The sequence below is a fragment of the Perna viridis genome, chromosome 7 (assembly GCF_037379345.1).
Source record: "Perna viridis isolate PV_CMFRI_1.1 ecotype Kerala chromosome 7, ASM3737934v1, whole genome shotgun sequence".
NCBI classification, from domain to species: Eukaryota; Metazoa; Mollusca; class Bivalvia; order Mytilida; family Mytilidae; genus Perna; species Perna viridis.
This window is the reverse complement of record NC_142451.1, coordinates 34228499-34241400: the sequence shown is the minus strand read 5'-3', so window position 1 is coordinate 34241400 and position 12902 is coordinate 34228499. Positions and strand designations below refer to the sequence as shown.

General features: G+C 34.4%; 1 pseudogene across 1 annotated transcript in view; it reads right to left on the bottom strand.

Annotated features, from left to right (window-relative positions):
• Positions 1-4545: 4545 nt before the first annotated feature.
• The window catches only part of LOC148612416 (high-affinity choline transporter 1-like), a 49914-nt pseudogene continuing 41557 nt past the window's right edge, over positions 4546-12902 (bottom strand). The window contains exon 7 of the transcript XR_015924607.1: positions 4546-4772. The product of XR_015924607.1 is annotated as a high-affinity choline transporter 1-like (transcript). The remainder of the gene's footprint in view (positions 4773-12902) is intronic.

Sequence of the window (12902 nt, the reverse complement as noted above, 5' to 3'; positions counted from 1 at the left end):
TCTTGTATCCTGAAGGGATGTTGCCACAGATGAAAGGAAAGTTGAAATTCAAACACGAGGAATACCAGACAAATATGTATAACTAAATAATTTAATCTGGAAATTCATTTGGGACGGGAAAGTAAATCAAGTTGACCGAAATGTTTGCTGCCTGGAGGTGGAAAAAGGCGGTATGGGAATGGTTAACATAAATTTTTATATTTGTAATATTACATGTTGTATTATCAAAAATATTTATAAATAGTCAAGCTCCGCTGGCGAGTTGGAATGCATTAGGTAAACATAGGTTACGTAAACATGATAATAAATTCAATGATTACTTCATATGCAACTGTTCGACTTTATTGGATTTCGAAATAAAACAAATACCTGTATATTATATAAAGCCAATAAAAACCTTGTGTCACTTTGTTAGTGAAATACAAAAGCCGGACACTTTCCATGATATACTAAACCAGAGGCCTTTTGGCAATATTAACATCTTGTTTAACAAGAGAGCTCTTTTTCATCATACTTTTTTTTCAAAAGCGGGTTCCAAAGAATTTAACATGTTTGGGATTCAGACCGTTAGAACTTCATAACTTGTAATTTTATATACAAGAAACTTATAGACAAACATAATTGCATCTCTGAATATTCTAAAATTTAATATTATATTATACAATGGAAACAGACTTCAAGTAATGAGTATGTCATATCTATACCGTCTAAATTCTAAAAAAAAAAAAAACGTTGGAAAACTCGGTATATTATACTATTTTAACTATTACAGACGGGCCACAAATTTCGTATTTAAGTTTAACAGACGAATAATATATCCAGAAAGCATTCGACTTGTAACTATCCAAAAAATAATAAATAAAAAGCTAAATCCGAAATGTCAAAGCTAATGGGAAGAAACCTTTAACAAAGAATTTAATTGGAATGAAATTTGGAAAGCTGGGAAAGGTTTAATAATACTCACAATATTAAAAGAATTTCACAGGAAATTTATACACCCCATTTTATACAATGAAAACAGACTGCAAGTAATGGGTATGTCAAATGGCAAATGTCATTTTTTGTCACGAAGAAAATAATATTGAGAGCATCAAACACTTATTCTATGATTGCATTGTTGTCAATGAATTAGTTATATTTAGAATTTAATTTACATTTCAGTTAATCATGGATTATTAAATGGAGACCAAATAACAAGCCAATTGTATTTCCTTAATGCTTACAGGAACCACGAATGCAGTAATCTCTTAAATTCCCTTTTTATGTTTTTAAATCTATACTATGGAAAACTCGAAACCAAATTAAATTTTTGAAGAAACCTCCCTATACATTTATGGTGCAAAGGACGTGGAAGTTAAAACAATATAATAAAGTGATTGATTGATTGCTTATTGGTGTTTAACGCACAAGCAGCAGTATTTTAGATATGTCCGGACGATGAACATGAAACGGATGTTAAATGAACATGAAACGATGATGAAACGAGAAATGGGATGGGACACAAGAATAATAGGGTTGATAATTTTTTATTGCCACTGGAAATAGGGAGATGTGGGTAGGGTCGGGTAATTTAGCCTACTTGACGGAGCTCATATGTTCCTACTCCTATCGAATACCACACCAGAGTTCTTTAACGTGCGAGGAACGTAACATCTTTCCCAACACGTTGCAACACTATGGTTTGTGGTCAGTCTTTACGTGTTGTGGCCTGATGACCCATGGGCCAGCATGTAGCATGCCAGGGGTATCCCATTCCACCACCTGAGGCACACAACCCAGTTGCTGTTTGGACAGAGCGCCCAAGCCCCTGGCAAGGGTTTTGAGCACTATTTAATCGCCTTTTACTATAAGCGTTGCGCTGCTGTGGTCCTATTCTTTTGACATCCGGACCCGCACGGTATTAGAATAAAATGAACTCTAGCAAATTAATTACAGGATTCAGAAACAAGACTTAAAGTCTTATATCAATCCGTCTCCTGAAATCGTGAATTACAGTTATATCATTGATATATAGCATACCTCAAGGAAGCAGTGCTCATAATGTGCATTTTGTGAGTTAGGTGCAAAGTATAGAGGTTCATATTTAATGCTCGAAGTATTTACTCAGGCCATAAGCAATTTTAAAAATTATTCAAAAGAAGTAACTAATTAAGGTTGTTGATTTAAAGCGTTTGCTCTGTATCAAAAAGTTTTGAACCTCAGATATGATGTCTCTAAAGCGCTTGGTATAATGGACAGAAGAGTAAGAAGTGGCTAGCAGATTCTATTTCACCACATTGGCATAATAATTGGTGGAATAATATTTTGCCGGAAAGATCTTTATTTAGCTCGCCTCTCTGAAGAAGTAGTCTGGCATGTAGGATTTGACTTCAGCGGGATCCGCAGTAATAATATATTGTTTTTTGGTAGAGATTCCTCGTACTTTGTAAAAAATAATTCCAAATCATCTTCAAAATATACAGAAGATGTTTACAAAATGCTGGAATTTTTAATCAACAAGATATTTGTCCAGTGTGGTGGACGCATTTTTCAACAAACGGTCGGCATTCCAAAGGGAACACATTGTGCTCCTCTACTTGCTGCCCTATCCCTTCACTATAAGGCTGACTTTATAGCTGATCTGATCCGAAAGAAAGAATATCGTTTAGCTAGATCCTTTAATCTCAGTTTCCGCTATATAGATGACGTATTATCTTTAAACAATCCTAATATCGGGGATTTGATAAATCGCAAAAGAACTTGAAATAAAGGATACTACAGACACTGTGAGGTCAGTCTCATATCTTGACCTACACTTAGAAATCGATGGTAAAGGAAAAATATTGACCAAACTTTACGACAAATGTGATGACTTTATTCAGAATTGTAAACTTTCCTTTCGTCTGTGGCAACATCCCTTCAGCACCTGCGTATGGAGTGTTCATATCACAGCTCATACGTTATGCAGAGCTTGCCGAAACTACGCAGACTTTTTGTATCGCGATATAATAATAGCAAATAGGCTTCTGGAACAGGGTTACGTTGCTACAAGATTGAAGTCATCACTACAGAAGTTTTATGGTCGTCATCATGAACTCGTGGATCGCTACGGTGTATCCATCTGCTCCTTGAAAACTGATTGGTTCAACGTGTTATAGTTATACTTTCCTCTTTCGTCTACCCCGGACTTGATTTTTATGAGCAACTCGGTGAGTGTTTCTAGAAAAGAAGAGGACGCTTCCCATACTGGTGCACCTGGTCCATGCTCCCAGATTTTAGTGGAGTCCGAGTTGCTCATTTGATTTTGTTACTTTGTATGTATTATTTAGTTACTTTATGTCCTTTGTTGTGTGCGTCTGTTTTCCATGTTTGGTTTTGGTCCCTGGATTACATTCTTTTGATTACCGTTATAACCTTGATTCCCTTGATTACTCTGTACATTAGTGTTTTTTTATTTTCTCGCCGAACACATACATGAAATTTCTGCCATTCAGTTTCTATATATAAATAGTTTTTTTTTTATTTTAGTACCCCCCTGTAATTATTCCTACTGCATCAATTTGAATCTTTTCAACTTTGAGTTTTAGAATAACAGTCTTTGTATCTCATATTACATCGGACTATTCAAGAAAAGGGTCCGTCTATCCAAATCTATTTTAAATATTCGTAATACATTTAAACGATTATATGCTTTGGTTGTAATCATATCTTTAATATTTCACCGATGAAAGTTTATCGTGCTGTTATACATGTACATGTAATGCTGGGACTTATTTAAAGTCTTTAAGGCATAATCATAATACGTCTAATTTTTCTCTTTGTTTGTACAACTTGACAAGTTAAAATATCTAGCTTTTTTGTTAAATGCACAGCTTCTAACTTCGTCGTGTAATTTTAAATTAAATGCACAACACTTTATTATTGACCAACGTTTGAATATTTGCCTAAATTGTGATAAAAACAGCCAATACTATAGTATTATTGCGTAAGGGTTTCCATATTGGCTTAGCTATTGATCCTCGGCTACGCCTCAGTCCAATATTTCTAGCCGAGGATCACTAACTCAGCCAATATGGAAAACCTTATGCAATTATACCTTTATTGATTAACTAGTTCAATACGCTAGACCAATATGGATTTTAACAAGTCAAATACGACGTATTGGACGGCTATATCCCGTATTGGTGCTCTTTTGTATTTTGTATTGTATTGGCATTTTTTATCATATTTAGGCTAATATTCGAACGTTAGTTAGTAAACCACCAATACAATAGTGCGCAAATACATGATTCTGCCGTCCAGCAGGCTTTTACCAAGTACCCGTCCAATACGCTATATTGGCCTGGTTAAAAGCCATATTGGACTAAGGAGTCAATAAATGTATAATTGCATAAGGTTATACATATTGGCTGAGTTATTGATCCTCGTCTAGACATATTGGACTTCGGCGTATCGCATATACTGAGCTGCTATGTTTGTAATAATATACATTTGTCACCTAATCTCAAAGCAAGACAACTATCTACACATTCTTAGAAACTAGTCAATATTCGGTTGATTCTGAACTTACATTTTTTTAAGTCCTGCTTGGTATATGTTTCTAGCAAACATTCCTGATGCAGATAGTACGATTGAATCAGCTGAAGACATTACAGCAGCAGCTACCGCCCCAAGACCAATAAATGACACCGCCGCTGGGCATAGATATTGTATAACAAGCGGCAGAGTATATCGTTCATCCCCTGTAGGAAGACTGTGTGATGTTGCTTTATGGTACGAAGTTTCATTCCAGTCTAAAATAAAATTTTCAAAAAAAATATATAAACTCTAAACTATTACAGGACTGTTCATTCAGCCTACGTTCCTGACTTGTTGGTTTTTTTTTCTCTCCCAAAATACTTTTACGACCTGACAGTATTCGTATTTGTTGTAAAAAAGCAACCAATCATGGAAATCGATGGTAAATGGTTATTTCCATCAAATTTTAAACATTAGATATCATTTCCTATCATTTAAACAAAAGAAATTTGGATTCAATGATTGAAAAAATATGGCTAAATTAATGACACCGATTAAGTTATTGTCGCCTATAAAACATGTTAAGTTGATATAAAAATTCCGGCAAAAATTAAGAAATAGTAATCAAGGAACCAAGATTCTACCGGAAATCAATATTCAGGTACTGGTATTATAATTCTGTCTCATACTCTATTGTTGTCAGTTTTGAGGGCGTCTGTAATAAAAAAAAAAGAAAATGAAAGTACTATTTTTCGACCGCGTTGGCGGTCATTTAGAAAATGGCGGCCGCGACGCACGCGATTTTTTTTCGGGATTTTGCTTGGACTACTGAGCTTAATTTATACACCAAGGGACAAAGACCAGACAGGAAAACCAGATACACACAACAAAGAACATACAATAATCAAAATAATACGTACAAAGCAACAAAAGTAAATGAGCAGGACGGACTGCACTTAAAACTAGGAACACGGACCAGACGCAGCTATGGGGTAAGCGTCCTCTCCTTTTCTAGAAACACACACCGAGCTGCTCATAAAAAGTCCGGGTATACGAAAGAGACATCTTTCGACTGGAGGCATACGTTTCTTATCGTTGCTTCCATGATAGCATTCGAGAATGGTGTAATCCAGATGAACAATTGGCATCAGAACTGATTCTCTCAAGTAAACTGTTTTTGTTCAAGACTGTCTTCAAAATGACCCGGCCAGCAAAAGCTGTATTCTTATATAGCCTAGCTGGCCGAGTGGTCTAGGGCGCTGCAGGCGGTGGTGCCATAGATGTCACAGCGGTACGAGTTCGAGTCCCGCGGAGAGAACGACCAAAAATTTGCATCGCAAATTTGACAGTTCTAACATCGTTCGGAATTTTTCAGACCTTTCTATACGTTTTCTTCCCTGTATCAATTTGATCCGATGGAGCAGTGTAGCGAATAGCGTCGTCACACTCTGAGACGTATATATATATATATATATATACGCGTGTGTGTGTGTGTTGAAGTCGTTGTTGTTTAAAGTCAAAATATCGTCCATATATCTAAAAGTGTTATTAAATTTGTCTACCAAATGTTGTTAAAAAGGGTCTTTATTGATCCTTTATTGACCATAAATTGTGATTCGTAACAGTACATAAAGATGTCCACAGTAAGTGATTCCATTGATTTTCCATGGAAATCCAATAAGTCGACGTTAAGCTAAAGCGTACAAAGATGCTGTGTAACAGAAATGCGAGTGCTGTAAGCATATCAATAGAAGTCCAATTAAAGTAGTTTTTATGTTTTTAGTTACTATAAATGATCTAAAAGAGATCGAACAAATATATTTACATCCCGATTTATTAAATGGCCATTTAATATGATATGTGATTTTTTTAAATAAGATTATGTGGAAGTTTAATGTATAAAGTTTAAAATATTAAAACAGGTTCGAAAGATCCTACAATGGACATGTAGTTTATCAAGCACTTCAGGTGAATGTTTAACACTCCAAAAGTAGTTTACGCCATGCACTATTTTCATAAGCTTTGTTACAAAAAAGTTAAAATCGGATTTTTTATGGTATTGAACCATTTTAGTAAGTAAAATAGAAAGTCTAGTTGTTAAGCAGTGATACAAATAGGAAATGAATCTATATTTATAATGTGATTTCTGAAGTTTTTGAAGCCAGTACATAGTAGGAACTTCCATGCTGCTGGGCTCAACTTGAAAAGAGGTAGCATAAATCAGTTTTATCAACATGTACTAATCCTAAGAATTAGTCTGTTAAGTATAAAAAATAAATATTCAATATCTTATTAGTTTTTAATGACAATTAAAATAATACATTGACCCTGGGAACTATGATAATTTCGTTTATTGTTTCCCTTGAAGGTCATTTTGCTTATAGAAAAACACTCTGTCACTAATGATATATTAAACTTCAACATTTCTTTACAATCTTTAAAAGAGAAATAATTACTTTTCAATGATTAAGTACTAGTCCATATAAAATTCAGATATTGTCCATGGTAAAGTGATTCATGGTATAGAAAAAACCCTTGGATCAGATGATGCCAGTCCTTTCTGTATTTAGATTTGTACTTTGAGAAAATTACACTTTAAGCAGCACTCCAGCTAAGAATCATGCAAAATGTGATAGATGGTTGGAAAGCCTACATATTTTTATTTTTGATATTTTGTTTAAAATGCTTCAGTAAACAGAAATTAACATTTGGTTTTTCGCATAACCCGTGCTCATATGAGATAAAAATTGTATAGAATGCACTGTAGAATCAAAAATTAAGGGAGATAACTCTGTAAATGCCACTCAAATACAATAGAATATATTGGATTTTTGATGTTGATTATCTCTTAAGAGCAGGTAGATTTGAATGAATAATAACACATTTCATAATATAGATCCATAAAAAAACTTAATTACAAAAATAAAAATACGTATTGGGGGTGTATCACATTTTTCAAATTTTGCATGATTCTTACAAAGACGGCTACTTAAATTCCCACTGAAATCAACCAAATCAAACCAAATCAAGAACGATAACTCTTGTAAAGTGCTAATTTCATGTACAATCTAAATAAATTTTATCTTAAAAGCACAACCTCCAAATGAAAAACTAAGCCTGGTTATGTGATCTATAAGGATTTCTGAACAAGAAATCAAAGTTAATTTGGTGGGTTTTTAATTGACATGCATGAATCACCTCCTGTCTGATTTTTATAAAGACTGCTACTTCAGTAAACTACATGAAATTTGCAGAAATTTTAAATTGTTTGGAAGATACATGTATAAATTATTCATGCACTTTACAGTTCAAAAAAATTGTATTAAAGTAGTATTCATTTCTATAACCCCATTTGTGATTACGCCATAAATCCTCAAATTTAAAAGTACTATTTTGCAAGAAGAAATGTGGAAATAACTCCTAAATTCGATTTATTCAGACAGCTTCATTAGGATTTGATCCCCAGAGTCTGTACTAGGGCTAAGCCTCCACATACTGTAGACCTATAATGCAACCAAAGATACTTCGCCCCATTTTGGAAAAAAAGGAGTTAGGTCTAGTAGCGCTTCTGCTAAAAACCTCAAAAATAAAATAAGAACTTTATTACATAAGGTTCTTTTTTACTGTTTTTTCAGTAACTCAATTGTTGTTTGCAAAATGGCAGCAACCAGCGTAGACTCCGACAGCACTAGAGTTAATACAAGAAAAATTGTCGATATAACTAATTCAGAAATCACTGCAATTATTAAGAAAAAGGATGTTGAAAACACACGAAAATCGACAGACCAAGCGCTAAGACTTTCAACCAAATATGTACGTGAAAATCCATGACACATCAGGAATTAAACCCATTCTATCTACATTTTACGCTGAAGCGAGGACGGCAGACGATACGTTGTATAAGAAGTCTTCTCTGCAAACTTTTCGCAATGGACTATGTCGTTATTTCTTGGTCCAGTTTTGCCAGTCACATTCATAATTATGGTGGCACTTTTATATGCAATATAAATTACCATTTTCATCACAATTAACTGTTCAAACTGCAAAACTGACATTTGTTGATGATTTGTTGTTAATTTGTTCTTGTTATAATTAAATTTGTTGAATTCGAAGGTATCCAATATTTATAAAAAAAAAAAATCAAGGTTCAGTAACTGTATGAAAATGAAGATATGGAATAAGTGTCAGAGGGACCATACTAAAGCTCAAACTGCATCCATGGAAAAAAAAACAGAGAAAATTTACAAATCTAGAGGTCTCAACAATACCTTTAACAAGGGTGGAATTCAAGTCATTGTGAAAAACTCGAAATCACCCCAAATTATTTTTTTTGTACATGTACGTACGATTATACTCCTACCTTAATATTATTAAAAATGCACATGTACACAAAAACTAAGATAAATTTTATTCTGATATCACTGAAATAAGACTTTTTACACAAAACAGTAAAATAGAGCCTTATGCAATAAAACAATTACTACACTTGAACTTGATCAATATGAGGTTTTAAGGAGCAGTTACAACAATATTGAACTCTGCTCCATTAAACCTCATATTGATCTCGTTCAAGTGCAGTAATTTATAAAATTCGGAGTCAATCTTGTGGACCAAGGTCTGTTAGTCAATTAGTCCATCCTAGAACTGGGAGATTGTGTGCATTATTAAGGACTATCAATTCCCAAAATATTGGGAGTTTCCATATATTCCTCTGTCGTTTAGAAAATTTAAATAAAAAGCTTCACCGAAAACAGCATGATACGACCGCAGTGGTCTAACCCTGAAGTGTTGGGACACAATATTAGCTTTTGACACACTTAAGCATATAAAGGTCTTAAAATTACTACTAAGTCTTATTTGGACACAACACATGGTTCGGACACTATATTGCATAATTTAAAAAAAAAATAATTACAAATTTTCAAAGCAGATGTTCACTTTCGGTCCAAGAGATTGTAGAAATATGGAGCTTGAATGTTCAAAGCATTGTGTTGATTTAATTTGAAGTATTTGATAGTGATACTTGTGTTTATTCATTAGATTCATCATTTGTAAAGTGATTGCTGAGCAGTAAATAGAAATATATTCGATTTTATATGAAAAAAATGAGTTGAAATCTGGGATTACCCTTTTGTAGGTTATATACTAGTGGGGCTGCATATTTGGTAGTGGGAGCAAGCCCATGTGCTGGGATGAAAAATGTCAGCTCAAGGCCACCTATGGGTCTTCTATGAACGACGAGGAAACCCTTATACACCACAGGGCAGGTTCCAGCTGCCCCCCCCCAAAAAAAAATGTACATGTACAGCGAAATAGTTGCCCCTTTATACAACAGCAATATAAAAGTAAACTGAAATTGAAAATAAAACAATACATACAAAGGCCAGAAAATCCTGACTTAGAACAGGCGCAAAAAATGCGGCGGGGTTAAAGTACTATGGCGTGATCACAACCCTCCTCTTTTAAATATGGCCACTGTGGGAAAAATATTACACCTTTTAACACACTTAAATTCAGTTCAAAAATGTCTGTGTCCCTTAACAAATTAGGAAACTGATTATACGTTATACAAAAATGAACAAAGTTGGAAATAACCGCAACTTTCCTGGTAAACAAAACAAGTAGTCTCTCAGTTTTGCATAAATGTCACCGCGTTATACATGTAATGCCATCCTCACTAAGTACAATATACAGGAATTTAAAGTGTTAGTCCATGGGCCTAGAAGGATATTTTCAGACCTATATAGGTCGATAGATAATTTTGCAAATTCACGATGTGCTGTGCATCCGTTTCAATGAGAATCCTCTCATCAGAAGCAAAGAACGAAATGCGCTGACAATTCCAGATTCCAAACTAAATTGTCTATAAAAAGGAATAAAAGTCAAGAAAAAAATTGAAATAGGAAACAGAGTATGTCAAAGGAGCTTCATAAGTATATTTTCTGCGTTTCGGAGTATAGAAGAAAAAATAATGTATTTCCGTTTCGTTTTTTAATTGAGAGTATGGTCATGTGTTTAAATGGGCCAATGGGGGTGTTCGATTGAATTGGCGCCAAAGTTGGCTTGGCTAGTTTTTTTTTTTTTTTCATTCTAGCTGCAGACGTTTAATAGTAAACGTGTTTACTATAGAACAGCCGGAATTACAACAACTGATTGCTAGTAAAGTACAAAGGTACCAGTATCGTATTGCATATCCCTGAGCAGGTGTACGTCAAAACATGGATGCTATAAAAATATAGTGCATTTTCTTTTTGCCTCTCTACAAACTAATATTTTGTCAAAAGATATGAACAATGACTTATAAAATAGAGCAAACATCACACTGTAAGATGAAGAACTTTTTAAAAAGAAAATCTAACATAATATCATAAAAATGTTCCACTGAAAAGGTTGGTTTGGTGAGTACAAAACGAAAGTGAAAGTAGGGGAAATGGCTATTTATAGTTCGAGACTACTTTTATGTCCGATCTTCGTGGACTCACCCTATTTTCTTTGCGGGAAATTATTTTTTCACATGTCCTTAGAAATGCTACATAAGTGAAAGTTTTATTGAATCAATTTACATATTTTTTAAAAAATCCTAAAAATATGCACTTCACTATAGAAGTCTATGGGAAAATTAATACGATACTGAGACCAAAACGCCAGGGGATATCATAGGGAAAGGGGAAGGAAACAGAGAAATATGCCGCAAGAAAATGGCGATTATTTCCTCTCGGAAAAGCTTTGGGTTCTTTAAATATGCCCGATAAATATGTAAAGTAACGCTGTGTTCTCGCTGAGCTCTTCATTTCATTGGCTGTAAACTTAGCCGAAACATAACGAATATTGTAATTAGCCACGTGCATAACAGCTTTGTTTTTTTGGGTTAAACCTCTAAATTCGGCACGCTTTATATAATAATTTACAAATAATATTCAAACCGCCGACATTTATTTGAAAATTTAAAGAAAGCAAGTACATATATGCAGAGGGTCATTTTTTTCTGTAAGTGGCAAAGGGGGGGGGGGTCAGTTTTATTTATAACTTCAAAGAGGGGGGGGTCATTTTTTTGCACATGGATTTCAAGGGGGATCCAAATTTTTAGTTACACCAGTCAAATTAAAACATATTTTACCACTTTTAAACATTTTATTTCATTGTCACATGCATGATCTCTGGTAAAATCAAGTTCACACATCAACATAACCACCAGGACCTAAAACATTTACAATTATTAAATCAAATTGGTCCGACTTACCTGCTGACAATTCAATTTCCTTACCAATATCTTGAATCTCAAGAGCTGTGTCTGATTCTGCTTGTTTTTGATCAGACTTTTCCAAATTATCAAGTTTTGGAAATGAAGACTTTAATTTTTTATTGTAAGAATTCTTAAACATCTCAACTGCTTTTGCTTCAAAGAGTAATCAAGGGAACTACGGTTATAACGGTAATAAGAAGAATGTTATCCAGGGACAAAGACCAGACATGGAAAACAGACGTACAAAGAACATGAAATTTTGTTAAAATCAAATATACAAATTAACAAAAGCAAATGAGCAACTATGACTCCACTAAAAACTTGGAGCATGGACCAGGTGCGCCAGTAGAGTAAGCGTCCTCTGCTTTTCTAGAAACACCCGCCGAGTTGCTCATAAAAAGTCAAGTCCGGGGAAGACGGAAGAGGAAAGGAAAACTATGACATGTTGAACAAATCAGTTTTCATGGCGCAGATGGATTCACCGTAGTGATCCACGATTTCATGACGACGACCATAACATAAAACTTCTATAGGGATGTCTTTAATCTTGTAGCAACACAACCCTGTTCCAGAAGTTTATTGTTAGAATTCTAGCGCGATACAAAAACTCTGCGTAGTTTCGGCAAGCTGTGGCATAATGTAGGAGTTGTTATATGAAAACTCCATACACATGTTTAAAAGAGGGGGTATCACATTTAAAAAAAAAATGTTTTTAGGGGGATAAGAAAATATCTTTGGGGTCAAGAAAATTTTATATGATTTCAAAATTACCAGTCCCCCCTCCCAGGTAAATAATGATAAATTTCTATATCCATTTGAATCGTAAGGGGAAAAAAGGGGGCTATATAGTCAAATTTTGAGTCCTGGATCTTTTTATGTAATATTCAAACCAGTACCTTCTTTTTTCGCCTATTGCATCTTTGTATTTATATAAAATCATATATCATTGTCCTGCCTTGATCCTAGCCCCGACCACCACTCATAAAAATCAATATGGTTACTCGGAGGCATATTCAGGTGGGGGAATGGCGGGCGTGCGCCCCCTAAAATTTGCAAGGCATGGGTTGTCAGGGGTAGATTTAGGCGGTTTTAAGTTTCTCGCTAATTTTACCACAAAAAATATCTACATTGCACCCACTCTATAATATTTCAAAAATTTAAC